We start from the raw sequence: 12511 nt of genomic DNA, 5'->3' as shown, positions 1-12511 counted from the left end.
CACTCACCAAGAACCACGATGGCTTTTTGAAAGATTGCATTCCCCAAAAGAAAAAATAGCATATAGCCTAGTGAGGCATAAACACAGTGGCTGTGGTGCTTTGTGGAAGCTCGAGGCAGGAGCTGTACAGCAAGATGCACAGACAAGTTTGTGGTTATGGTGCTACCAACCTGCCTTGGCATAGGCTCCACAGACTTCTCGTGCTGTAGCAGCACTGGCACTGGGAGCTCTAGCCCTGCACCGAGAGCTGCCTGCTTGGGATTAGCAGCATGTATGTCATGGTTTGGGAACCACTGCTGCATGTAAATCCTGTGCTGCTGTTTGCATAGGGGAAAGGGAGTCTGGTTTTCCAGCCCTGTGCTGCTTCCTCATTTGACAGCCCTCTCCTCACGTGTCTGTGACCTTAAGCATCACCCCTGTTTGCAGCCCTGCAGTTCCCTCAGGGCTTGTAACAGGGTCCTCTCACGGCTGCCACATAGTTGTTGTCTTGGTGCCTGAAATGAGGGGAAGCTTCCTGTTTTGGGAAGGGCAGGAGGAAATTTTGGTTCTATTTACAAGGTCCCTTTCCATCATCCCACCCTTTTGATGGGATAGGGACCTGAGCAGAGGTGAGGAAGTTGTGCCTTGTGGCTTATTGCCACACTGACAGTAACCTTCCCACTGCTTACTGCACGCTGCACACCCGTGTTATGGCCAGCTGTTATGGTGTATGAGTGAGCAAGGCTAAAGGCTTCCTGCGGTGACTTACCCCTTTGTCCTCACCTTTCAGTGCACTACAAGGTTGTTACAAAGACAGACGTGAATACTGTGAATTGCTACACCATTGTGGAGAGGAAGGGGTTCTTTACTAGCTCTTCTGCCTTTCAACACTGAACAAGCTTTGTCCTTTTTTCCTAGTGTCAGTGCTATAAATAAGCTAGGCTGAAAGCTCAAGCTGTATGTTTGGATGAACCAATCTTGAAAGATGAATTTTCCTCCCTTTTTTAAGGTAAATGGTATTTGCAATTAGCCTGAAACTTCCCCCTCCCCACCCCAAAAAAATCCATCCCCTAGCCATAGGGGACCCTGAGAAATTTCAGCAATCCTGTAGCTGGTGGTGACTGCTTTGGCTCCAGGCAGAAACAGTGTGAAGTGCAGTTCACAAGTGTCTGTCCAGTGAATGATTGCTTCAAAATCCAGCGTGGTCAATATAAAAAGTCACCCATAGACTCCGGTTTTGCATGAGGCCCTGCATCAACAGAAACCCGAGATCAATACATCTGCCTCACTGACTAGCATTTGCTAGAATCACATTTGAGAGGGTGACTACTTGCTTACTTTATACGCCTCAGCTATTTGAACTCCCCCTCCTGTCCTCCAAGCTACTGACTCATTTCCTCCTCTAAAACCTTCCTTTTTTAGCCTTTCGCTCTGAAGTATTTGGTGGCTGTTTCGAGCTGCATGCTCCATACCTTACTTAGGCAAACTCCTACATGACAGCCCTGCAAGCCTTGCTTTTGTACCATGGAAATCGTTTGTTTTTCCCTAATAGTTCTAAGGGGCAGTCTTAGCTACTGACTGCGTTCTTCGGCAAATTGCTTCTTTGCTGTTTGAAATCAGGGAGGCAGACAATCGGCAAAGCAGCTGGTGAGCTGAGGCTGCCGCTACTTATGCTAATTACTGTTGTCTCCCTCTTAGCCCCCGCTTTCCCCATTGGGCTGCATCCACCTGCTGTTTTTCAAACATTTCTACCCTGATCTTGCAGTTCGAGCAGGGATCACAGAGACTCCTCTTAGGCTGGACAACCACCCCATGACCACAAAGCACCCAGATGGCAGGATCAGGCCCTGACTGTATGTGCTGTCTCATGCAGCAAAGGAAACAGGTGGTGTCCCCCTGTGTGAGGCCTGGCATGGTGGTAGCCCAGAGCTTTGGTCATGGCTGATTGATGGTACTGTAACCACACTAGCTGTGTGTGCTTGAAATGTAGTCCCTTTTTCACGTGACTTATGGAATATTGGTTCTGTGCTTTTGGCGTCACAAGGATCAGCAAAGATAATTTTAGACAGGAACAGAAAGTTTCTGTAAACCTTACATTCATAGCTATTTCACTGGCAGAAACAAAGCCACAAGGAGCCTTATCGCTATGCATTGCTAAAACATTCAGTTTAGTAGGTGCATTGGAGTAAATATTTAAAGAGAAATTTTGGGAGAGAAGAAGAACCTAAAGGTGATTTCCAGAAAGTGGTGTGATGCTCCATTCCTTTTCTGAGGAGGCAGTGAGGTGCAGCAGACAGTGTGCAAGAACTGAGAGCCCAGTGTCTGGTCCAATGCTCTGTCCTAGCCCATGGAGTGAAACTGGGCAAGCTGCTTTTCCCCTTTACATTAGATATCTGGTTTTGAAGCGTTAACTTTGTTCCTGCCTTTTCTATATTGCAATTTGAGATTTAGTGCAGATCAGAGCTAGATGTTGTTTATAAATACTTGCTATTTTTACAGTAATGAAAAGGCTGTCCTAAATTGCTACAGATGAATGCCAGAACTCATATTCCTTTTAATTTGCTGTCGACTTCCACAATTGCTGCAGGTTGCAATCCTTTTAATTTCCATATGGTAAAAACTGCAGGCTATGAACAACTGGACCAAAATCTGACCCTGCTTGCTGCTGGGTTAATTTTCATCAGAAAGTGGCTCTCATCAGAACCTTTCTGGATTGAGTGTGATGGGGAAGGTAGCCCAATGCTTCATCACCCCGGGGCATTTTCTCCACTAGAAGGACAAAGGAGGTGATAGCACAAGAAGGCAGCTCAGGAATGGAACAGCTCTATGTTAATTTAAGTATGCAAGAATGTCATCAAGCTACTCACCTACCTGGCTTATCTATTTATTTATCTTTTTTTTTTCCCCTTTGATATTGTTGTCACTAAAGGGGCTGTCTGAAATACTTTGTATGGTGAGAATGAAATGCATCCTGCCCCAGAATCAGCTTAAGGACTTGTTGCTGCTCAACTCTCCCCTAAATTGTCAAAACAGGCAATGTGCAAAACTTAAAATTATATGTTTTCCCTGCATACATGTGAACTGGATCTTAAACCCTGTCAGTCTGAGAAGGGAGGCTCATGTTGAGCACAGAGGCCTTGAACTCGTCTTAACCAGTGGGTAAAGCTTTAGGCAGCATCTCTGGCTGCATTACCTAAAAGCTTTGCAGCATTCACTGTGATTATGCTCCTGAGCTTTTGCTGTGAGACAGGGCTGCAGCCCCTTTTATAGATGAGGAGGGCTGAGCTGAGAGAGGCTGCACGACTCTCCCAGCCTCGGGCAGGAAATCTGTGGTAAGTCCAATGAAGCCTTTGCTACCCTTACAGGGTAACACCCTAACCTTCAGGCCATCTCTTTTCTGCACTTGTAAGATGATAATGCTGCTACATCAAATGTGCAATGGCTGCAGAAATTTCTAGGAGAATAAGCATTTTTGGCTTATATGGGCTTTGTTCCAGGTGAGGAGGTGTTTGCTGATGCCATTAGCAATTGCTATCTGCAATGCTATTAATAATTATTTTATTTCCTGACTAAATTAACCCCTAGTCCTCTCACACTGTGACCTAGACAGAAGGTTGTTGTAGCAGTTTGATTTTCTTAGACAGAGTTTGCACTTAGCTGCATCAGAATAACAAAGAAACCTTTTGAATGTGTGTTGCTCCTGCAGGATGGCAGTTCTGGCTTGGGAACTGCAGGCCTGTTTGTGTTTGTCAGGGCTGCGGCCACTTAGTGAACCTGGCACTGTGGAATGGGGGAAAGTTGGCTCTTGTTACTGGGGTGGTTAAAATTGGGAGTTCATTACAAGGAGGGCTTCTGAGGGTAAGATTAGATGGCATGTGAATTAGCCCTATCCCATGTGTTACCAAACATGCAAGGTACAGACTGGAAAATCCCCACCCTAATCTGCTTACTTTCTAACCATAAGAAACGCATGGGGTAATGTAAAAGGAAGCAATGAGACCATGATTAGGATGTTCATCAACAGAAGCCTTATAGCTGTGGAGGATTTGCTAGAGGATAGCGAAGGCCCATCAAAACTGTCAGAAGATAATGAAGTAGCATTGCATGTGATTTCTGGGAATGCAGTGGTGTGTGAGGGGAGTGCTATGAGAATTTAGGGTGGTTACTGCAGGCCTGAGTTGCAGAGGCAGGTATGGAGAGGTAAGCACTCTTTCCAAAGCACACAGCCCTGGCCATTGTGATGCTGGAGAGAAGCCGCAGCACTGCCAATGCCTGTGGAGCACAACTGGGGCAGGCTGCAGGACAGATCTGCCCACAGCCTGGGATTGGGTGGGTCTAAGCTGGATGTGCCAGGTAGGTACAAGGGAGAGCAAGCATACTAGGTTTGTTTGCCTTCCGATATATCAGGTAGTCTAAAAAAGGGCATTGCTTTCCTGATGAATCTGCCTCACACATAAATGGACAACACTCCTTGCCACTTCTGCCACTTGGACTGTGCAAGGTGAGGTGTAGGAGTAGAAGGACACTTCAGAGACAAACTGGAAAAGAAGAGGGTCTCACTGTGTTTCCTGCAAGTGTGCAGGCAGACAGCACACAGGTATGGATGGGAGCCTCTGACAGCATCCCTGACCTCTCTCCTGTCTCTGTTGTGGGTGCCATCATCCTGCAGGATGTGGTCTTTGTGCACAGATCATGAATGGAGTCAAGTGGCTTGATAGCTATACCTCTGCCACCTGGGCTGACAACTGGGCCATGGTGAGCTATGTGTACGTGCTATGGTTGGTCTTATCCAGGGACATGGCTATGGGGAAGTCTCCACTGAAAAACCAGGTAGTCTGAGTGGAACATTCCTTTCCCAGCCCCCTCTTTAGACCTGTTCTCTGTGTCTGAATCTGTATTGGTGGCCTGTGCTTGGCATGCCAGCTCTTTTCTGGCATGCTGAGTGGAGAAAGGCTGGCTGGTGTGGTAGGATGAACCAGTTTGGTGAGCCTGCATATTTCCAGTCTTCAGCAACCATTGATCTCTTTCTGAGCATTTGCATTGCTTGAGTGGCACAGCTCAGCTCTCCTGATGAGTTATCACCCAACGCGCTGTATTGTGGATGCTGGCAAGAAGCATGACTGCAGCTGCATTTCTGAAGGAGGCCAGGAAGCACAGGTTGCCAGTCACAGAATATGCTGAGTTGGAAGGGACCCACAAGGATCATTAAGTCCAATCCTTTGCCCTGCACAGGGCCATTCCCAAGAGTCACACCATGTGCCTCAGAGTATTGTCCAAACACTTCTTGAACTCTGTCAGGCTTGGTGCTGTGACCACTTCCTAGGGGAGCCTGTTCCAGCACCCAACCACCCTCTGGGTAAAGACCTTTTTTCTGATATCCAGCCTAAACCTCCCCTGACACAAATTCAGGCCATTCCCCTGGGTCCTGTCACTGGTCACCACAGAGAAGAGATCAGTGCCTGCCCTTCCTTTTCCCCTCATGAGGAAGTTTTAACTGCAATGAGGTCTCCCCTCAGTCTCCTCCAGGCTGAACAGACCAAGTGACCTCAACCGCTCTTCACATGGCTTCCTCTCAAGGCCCTTCACCATCTCCATTGCCCTCCTTTGGACTCTAATAATATCTTTCTTATATTGCAGTGACCAAAACTGCACACAACTCCTGGACAGTGCTTCCCCTGTCAGATTGCCCATCACAGAAGTCTTACTCCCAAGATACGATGCTTTGCTGTTGCCGTGCTCAAAAAGGTACTTCTGACCTTTGCTCTAGCTCCAGGGGCCTCAGCTGTGGGCAGGCAGTTCATTTACCCTCCTCTCCTGGATCCCATCTGACTCAGTCCCAGATTCAGCCTCACACTGGCTCAGGGTGGAGGTGGTCCTGCAGCTGTGAGACGCCCCGCTGGGGAGGCCAGGCCCTGGGGTAGAGCAAGGCTGCCGTTGTCCTCTCCTTGCAGTTTGAGGACATGCCCATCGAACGCAGGTGGAGGAGGGAGCAGAGGGCTGTTGTCCCCTGCCAGACCAGCTGCCTGCTGGTGACTGAAGACACGGCTCCATCTGGTGGCTGAAAGGAATTTGTCTGCATGTCTGTCGGAGAGCAGCCCTGACTTTCTCAGACAGATGCAAACTAGTAGTCTCCAACTACTTTTTTCTCCCTTTTTTGTTTTTTTCCTCTTCTAAGGCCTTAGGCCCCTCTGTGGCTTTGCCTACCTGCCTGATGTTCTTGTTTCTCCCCAGCTGCTGCGATTACTTCTTACAGAGAGGCTTAAGCTGACAAATGTGTCCAGCTCTGGGTCATTCCTGGAGCATGGTACAATTTCTCAGACTGGGAAGAAGCGTTACAGAGCTGCAGAGGGCGTTGCCAAAGGGCAGATTCTCTGCTATGGCCTGAGATGTGACAGCTCTGCTCCAATTAGACATGTCCTGGATCAGATCAGAGATCTGTCTAGCCTGATATCTTCTTCCTGGCAGGACATGCCTGGGGAAGGATGGACAAAGTCAGCTGGCAGAATCTAGTGTGCAGGCAGGAATGTCTTGAGTTTGGCACTGTGCCTCTATTTTTAATAACCTTCTGTGGATTTCATTCTTTCTGATTTTGACTCATCACCATCTGAGCCCATGAAGACTCCTGGTGTTGCTACACCTTCTGGAGGTGCAGCTGGATGGGAGACCTCTGCCCTGGGCTAGGAGGTATAAACAGCTGTCCAAGGTTGCATGGACACGGTTCATCTGCATGCTAGGGCTGCAAGTCAGAGCACTCGCCAGAAAGGATTGGTGATATTTCACTGTTGCCTCTCTTTTCCACGTCCCTTGGAAGGGCCAGATATGCCAGATGTATCCAGACTGTGAATCTGCTGTTCTTGAGGCAGAGAGGAGCAGTGGCACACAACTGAGAACCAGGTGTCAAGGTGGGCCTTAAGGGGAAACCTTGTACATGAGCTCTCTGTATGACATGGAGTGGTTTGGGTCCTCCAGGTCCCACAAGACTCCAAACTGTTTGAGGGCTACGGGACACTTAATCTTGAGTGTTGCCTAAGAAGGCAGTGCCAAAAATCAGGTAGGGAAAAGTGGAGGCCTCTTGTTTTGTGAAAATCATGGCAGTCCAAGCTCTTTTTAACCCAAAGTCCGTTGTTTTTTTGGCTGGGTTTTGCTTCTGTTTTGGCACTTTGTGAAACCTGGATGATGAGGATTGAGGTATTTCTCCCCTGGGCTGGCAGATTACACAGATGCTAGCATTTCTCCAAGCAGACCAGTTTCATGCATTTCCCTTTGATTTTGCTGTTGGCTTCTCATGAGACATCCCATCAGCTTTCCTGTTGTCTCATTAGGAACTCAGATTCCCATAGCAGTACTGTCCCCCGTTTTCTTTGAGCTGGAGCCACAGCAGCCCCTAAAAAAACACTTATTTGGCTGTTTGCTGTGGATTTTGTCATTAATCAAATACAGGTACCTCCTGGCCTCTGAATGTGTGTCCCAGCACAGCTTGCATGCCTGGGCTGGAGAAAGGAATCCAGGGTCATGAGCAAGAGCTTGTGAGCTAGGAGTTGTGCCAGGCTTTGCAACAGGCACCCCTGCACTAGAAATCACGGTGTCCATTGTTTAGGTCTGACTGCTCTCAGTGCCCTAGGAGAGGGCAGCATGGGACTGTTTACCTGTTACCTCTTGAGACTTCCACATGAGCAGAGAAAAGTAGGGGCCACTGAAAGTCCATCTTTGCAGATTCACATTTTGCCACCAGAGAGCTCCCATTCTCTACACCAAGGGTAAGGAAATAGACCAACATGGCAAAAAAGTCCCTCAGTCTTCACTACATCCCAGCTCTTGTAGTATTGACTGGACTCTGGTGCTTGCTCTGCCTTAAAAAAAAATACTTTTAGTGCTTGGATGAGTTTTGCCCCTTCATTGCAGGCTTCTTAGAAGAGGGAGAGAGAGGCTGGGAATATTGATGCTGCCTAATGAGAGAAAACACAGTGAGCAGGTGGAAAGCTGATAGCAGCAGTGCATTTTTTCTCACTCTGGTGATTTTGGACAGTCTTGGTGATAGAATAGCAGGACTTGAGAGGGTCTGCCTGCAGCACACCCCCGCTGCTAGTTGACCTACAGAAGAATGTGGCACTTGTGCTTCTGGAAAGAGTGTTGGCACATCCAGTAAGTTTAGTTTTGTGCTAATTTGGGTTTGTAATCACCAGTGATACCGCTTTTTCTGTTTGATTGCAGGGTGGAAGCATTTACTCCCCCGACAATGTAATTCTGGCCTTTTCCATCCATTCTCCTCCCTTCCAATGCCTAGTTCCTTTCCTGCTCTTACCTGGCATTTTTGCAAACACATATTTCATCCTCCCACATTTCTGCTTTGCTGACGAGAAAAGTCTTTCACACCTGGAGGAAAAGATAATTGGTATAGTTCATTCAATATGTGAAACTCATAACTGAAAAATTAGTAGTCTGAACACTATCGTGAGTTTGGAAAAATGACTGCATTCCATTTTTTGAAGCTGATGTGATGTCTTGCTTTCTGTCATGGGTTTACTTGTTCTAAAAAACCAAATGGGAATTTTTCTTTCCCCTGCTGCATGTGGGGGAGGGATGTTAAATGGAGAGGACAGTTTTCTGCCTTGGGTGATTATCTACACAAAGGAGCTGGCTGGCAGAACTACATTCCAGCCTGATAGCCCTCTCTGGGGCTGGGTAGGGGTGGGGAGTTTTTCTCTCCTCCTCTCCTTGTGCCTTAATGGGAGCAAGGTGTGTTGAAAAAGCTTGGAGGCCGTTTTGCTCTCGACCCGGTCAACTGTCTGTTCTCCGGCCTCGGTTTGTCTACGATCTGTTCTCTTGCCAGCTGAATCTGCTCAGATTTCATGGTAGAGTTTGTGCTCACCGACGAACAAAGGGGGAGTCCTGCCTACAGCCAGCCGCAGACAGCGTGAGTTTAGTGGGAAAGAAACTGCCTTTCTTTTCCCTTTCTTCCCTCTCCCCTCCTTGGTGGGGGCGGAGATCTCCATTTCGGCTTCTCCCGTGATCCGGGGCCTCCACGTGGCAACCACCAGAGCCCAACAGCGCCCCCTGCAGGCCACCACAGAGCACTGCAGGCTCTGCTCCTCCAGCGATCCAACAGCGCCCCCTGCCAACCGTGATTAGAATCGCGCTAGAGGACAGAGAAGTATCAAACTGTTTCCTTTTTGAAGGGGACTTTTGGGTACAGGATTATTGCTTAGTTGTTTTTGTGTTCTGTTACTGGTTTTGCCAACATACATATATCCTTTAATAAAGGGTTGTTATTTCTTCCTTTATCCATACTTCCTGGGTTGGAGCCTCTTAATTTTGGCTTTACAATTGCTGAGAGAGAAGAGTTTGGTCTGCCTCATAACTCATCCACCTTAGCAAAACACTCCAGTCTCTTTAAACTGAGACACTTTCCTTCTGCGTCTTTCCTCCCAGCCTGTTACCCATGCTGAGAGTGTGAGGAAGCCCTGGCTCACCTGGAGCCTGTGAGACATTGGCCAAGGAGCAGTGGCCACCCCCATGGCATCTTGGCAGAGATGAATGAGCAAACTAATGCCCTCAGCTCCTGGCTCCAGCAGAGGTTGAAGGGCCCATCCTTGCAACTGCTCTCAGTTTGCTCCATCTCCTCCATTTTTGTTTAGACACCCCTTTTCTGTGGTGCCCTGTGCCTGACAGAAATCTGAAAGGAACTGAGGGCTGAGGAGAATAAAGCACTAGAATTCACAACAGTCACAGCTCATCAGATCTACTCTCCCTTGTCCTGTGTTAGAACCTCTTCAACAAAGGACCTGGCTGCCAACAGTAGCAAACGTACCTCAAAAAAGCAGCAGTAGCTGTATATTTACAACAGCCCTTTCCTCTAGAGCCTCCAAACAGTGGATGTAAGCTGTGTGACTATGCCCCAAAGACTGGCTCCTTCCTCTCCTTGCCTTGCTGGCTGGAGATGATGAGTGAGGGCCACACTTGGCTGTAGCCAAGAGGAAATCCACAGCTCAGTGCTGTGGGAATTTTTATTGCAACTTACTGTGCTCTGAAAATTGTCTGGTGCAAACCTAGGCTTGTTTTTCTCTGTTCCTTTTGCTTCTTGCTTGGAGTCCTGCAGGTTGTCTTGGGAGGTGGGTTGCCTGCAAGTTTCATTATGCTGACCACTGATGGGCAGTCATAATGCAGGGGAAGTGGGGCCAGAAATCAGAAAAGCTTGGTTAGTCTAGAAAGCGTGATGTTCAAGGGAAGATGGAGGGAACTGGAAGGTTGTTTAATTCAAGGAAGAGAGGACTTCAGAGGTTATAACAATCTCCAAAAATATGTGAAATTAGCTGTGGAAGAATAATGTGTTTTTGTGTTCCTGCTAGCTCTTAGTATTAGATCATAGCAAGGGACATCAGAGTTTGAAATCAGAAAAATGTTTCCAAGGATGAGGATAGCAAACCAGAAGACCAAGTTCCTTGGGAAAGAAATTAGTGTCCTTTCTTAGAGATTCTTAAAAAGCAGCATCAGAAATGGTGTAACTCCTTTCCATGTCCTCAGCTGGTCTGTCAGAGCAAAGGACGTTCTCAGCAAATGTTCCTGTAGTATACAAAGAGAAGAGTTGAAGCACACCTCAAGAGACTCGCCAGGCAAGTTTTTTCTCCAGGAAACCAAGGACACAGCTCTGGCACTTTTCAGTTTGACATTGCTTCCTTCTGATTTTGGTTGGAGTTAGCTGTCTGGAAATACTATCCTAATCCTGGAGACAAGCCTGTTCTGCAACACAGAATCTGGTTGCAGATTCACCCTTTTCTGGTCATGGCCATCTCTGGCTGCACAGGGCAGTAGCATTACATCAAGCAGGATCTCCCCAAGCTAGAAATAGAAAATTGTTGCAGTCTTAAGTACGGCTTGGCCATGTATGTCCCTGTTTGAAATAAGAGACTGCAGCAGCTCTAGGGAGTTTGTAGGAGGCCCCCAGAGTATTGTTTTTTTCTTGGGAGTGCTGGGTTACGCAGGATTGCCAAGCAAGGCAGAAGCTTTGTGCTGTCTGACATGCTGTGAGCTCCATCTTGCTGAAAATCAAACCAGTTGAACTCAACAGCCACCTCAGAGACAGACATCATCTGCAAAACACTCCCTCTTGGTGAGCTCCCTGCGCTGGGTGCAGAACCTGATTCTCACTCCGGCATGTGGGAATTTTAAGTGGAGTGTGAACTCATGCTGGTGCCAAATGAAGTGTCCTCTCTTTCTCCTGAACCATGTAAGGGATCTTTAACATTAATGAATTGTCTTCAGTGCTGCAGCAGCTGTGAAATGAGTTCCACTTTTAGCTGAAATAGACTGCATTTTGACTGAAGAATTTTTCCTCTCCAGATTTTCACTAGAAATTTATATCTAAAGAATGTATATCTTGTATATCATTGACCATCAGAACAGCTTCTTAGCCTGAAGGAATCCTGATTTGCAACACAACTGCGTCACAGGACCAAAACTCTGGGTGGAGAAGGCATGTCCTGGAAAGCTGTCTAACCTGTGAGGGTGCATCAAAGCAGCAAGACTCCTGCAATAGTAAACCTAGCGCAGGTCAGGGGAAATGTTTCGAGACAGGGTAAATTTGGGGACATATATTGGAAGACCAGCATATGCTGGCATGAATCTGTGTGTGAATATCCACAGGCAAAAAAGCCAGGGCTCTTCTAGAGTGGAAGAACTTGCTTCATCATTTATTTACACACTCTAACACTTGCATTTTCATGAGGCTTAGATATCTCATGTATTTGCCAGAACAAACACAGGAGGGGACTCTTCTAAGCTCTTGATAGAATAATTAAGGAGCTTCATGTCTACTTGTGATTTTCCACTTTCTTGAGTTTACTTTGAAATGTGAATATAAAATCTGGCACTATGTGAATTTGTGATGGTCTTGGGAGCACTGCTTCTCCATAAAACAATGTCTTGATCCTATCCAAGCACAGATGTTTATCTGTGACAGCTGTAGTATCAATGATATATGCTTGTTGTTGAGCTATCCAAGTCATGCTTTATTGGGAATTCTTTAAAGAAGTTGCAAATAGTTCATTTTAGTAGACTGATTTAGCAAACATTGTGTAAACTCTTTGGAATAGAGTCTGAATTACACAAATAAGAGAGTTATGTGTGAAGGTGAAATGGAAAGCATTATTTTTTTTCGGCATATTGCAGTGGCTACCAAGCCTTATGGTTTTGTCAGCAGTCTCAGGATGTTGTATATATTTTTTTTCTTAAAATCCCAGCTGCTGGAAGGAAGATATTGAATAAGAATCTCCATTTTATCATTTTAAAAAAGTAAGTTTCTAACCTTCATGGTTGCATAGAAAAGCATGAAAACATGAGCTGAATGTTCCAGATAGGATGTTGAAATCAAAACCAAACACAATGGAAACTTTGTTCATAGCTTTATACTCCAGACAGCAAGTAAACAGGCTTAGATTGACTTAGAAATTTTGCAGTTTGGAAATGTATCAATCTCTGACTTTTGGAATCTACTGCTGGCATGACGGCACATGTGATTTTGGAATCAGAATTTAGC

Source organism: Corapipo altera, unplaced genomic scaffold, assembly GCF_003945725.1.
Source record: "Corapipo altera isolate COAL_440 unplaced genomic scaffold, ASM394572v1 76, whole genome shotgun sequence".
In the NCBI taxonomy this organism is placed as follows: domain Eukaryota; kingdom Metazoa; phylum Chordata; class Aves; order Passeriformes; family Pipridae; genus Corapipo; species Corapipo altera.
Note: the sequence above shows the minus strand (reverse complement) of the source record.